Source organism: Micropterus dolomieu, linkage group LG05 (assembly GCF_021292245.1).
Source record: "Micropterus dolomieu isolate WLL.071019.BEF.003 ecotype Adirondacks linkage group LG05, ASM2129224v1, whole genome shotgun sequence".
Lineage (NCBI taxonomy): Eukaryota > Metazoa > Chordata > Actinopteri > Centrarchiformes > Centrarchidae > Micropterus > Micropterus dolomieu.
Genome location: NC_060154.1, coordinates 32,672,187 through 32,674,236, shown reverse-complemented (window position 1 = coordinate 32,674,236; position 2,050 = coordinate 32,672,187).

Below are 2,050 nucleotides of genomic sequence, written 5' to 3'. Positions count from 1 at the left end.
TCCCAAAATGGCCGTAAAATTCAAAATGGCCGACTTCCTGTTGACTTTACGCTATGGGTTCTTGAGGCTTTTTTGTGCGTCTTGATACGATACATGTCCCCAGAAAATTTCGTACATGTAGGTTGAACGTGAACGAGGGGCTAATTTTTTCCAATTTTCTAGGTGGCGCTAGCGAGTCATTTTGCAACGCCCATGTGCGAAACTTGTAGAATACGAAATTTTTCACCGGTTCTGACATGTTTGCAAATTTTGGTGAGTTTTCGAGAATGTTTAGGCCATGTCATTTGGGCCTACTTTGCAGAAAAAAAAAAAAAAAAAAAAAAAATAATCCGAGCAAATTCAATAGGGACCTCACACGGTCGTGCTCGGGCCCTAATAATCCGAGCAGATTCAATAGGGACCTCGCACGGTCGTGCTCGGGCCCTAATAATCCGAGCAAATTCAATAGGGACCTCACACGGTCGTGCTCGGGCCCTAATTACACAACTCTATACATACACATAGTGTATTTCAATTAGTAAAAGGAATTAGTAGGCCTATTATTGTAATCCTGGGATGCTCAACAAATTTTAGCCATATTTTAACATGTCTTAAGTCACTTTTTTGAATATTTTAAATGTAAACACTCCAAGATAGCTTTTCTTGGTGAAAACCACTAGATTGGACATTTTCATGAACTTGGTGGAAGGGGGTAGCATGGGCCATGGAGAAACCTTTTTTATGAACTGGAAGATGGTAAATGTAAATGCTCTTTATTTGTATAGCGCCTTTCTAGTCTTTTCAACCACTCAAAGCACTTTTACGCTACATCTGCATTCACACCTACCATGAGCCTAAGTGCTACAGAAACTATTATTCACCCCTACTTGGGTAACACCTGTAGCTAATGGAAATGAACCGTTCCGGAAATGTGAAATAAAGTTGGTCCCGAACACAGAGTTGTCTTTGCCGTATTTATTCTGAGGTACAAGTCATACAGAGTACATAGCAGTCTACAGGAGAGTACAAAGGAAAGAGAAGTGTGTATGTGTTTTATAGAGCTGTGGAGTGTGGTTGTTTTTAGCATCTGTTGCTGTGAGGAAAAAGGAGTACGAGTGGTAACTGCTAAAACAATGAGTTACAAACAGGAACTTTGTCTGGTACCTGTCCGGCCGGATTGGGCCCTGGGTCATCAGTGTGAATAAGAAAAGAGAAGTAGGAAAGTACCGAGGATGTCGTAGTGGAGAACACTAAACTGACGGTGACCTCAGTGAAGTACATTTTGATACATGAATGTCATCAAACAGTATGACAAACATAAATGTAAATGCTCCATACTTGTATAGCGCCTTTCTAGTCTTTTCGACCACTCAAAGCGCTTTTACACTACATCTGCATTCACCAGTCAAACACATTCATACACTGAGCCTAAGTGCTCAAACGGAAACTAACATTCACACTCATTCATGCACTGGTGGAACAGCCGCCAGGGGCAATTCGGGGTTCAGTATCTTGCCCAATAATACTTCTGCATGCAGACTAGGGGACCCTAGGCTCAAACCAATAACCTTCTGATAAGTGGATGACCGCTCTGCACCCTGAGCTACAGCCGCCCCAAAACAACCCATAACATTGGCGGCAGATCCAAATCATGGGGCATACACAAATTATTTTTCACCTTCAATAAATGGGAATGACCAGTCAGTGGTGATGGTAAATATATTCAATTGAAGCAATAAATTGCTTAAGTGGTATGACAAAGGATGTTCAGAATGGGTCTTATGCAGTCAAACATCTGCCGGAACTGCTCAGGTAACATCTGATAGTTACATGCATGCTATGTGGCAATGTACACCTGTTCAAAAGTTCTGGCAGAAGATATGTGAAGACCTATCGATATGGCTAAGTTACCCCGTCCCAGTTTCCCCATCACTCTGCGTGCTGGGAGACCTAAAGCCGTTTTTCCATTACCAGTACCAGCTCGCCTCGACTCTACTCGACTCAGTTTGGCCGTGCTCCGTTTTCCATTGCAGATAGTACCCAGAGATAGTACCCCTCAATGTAGCTGGTC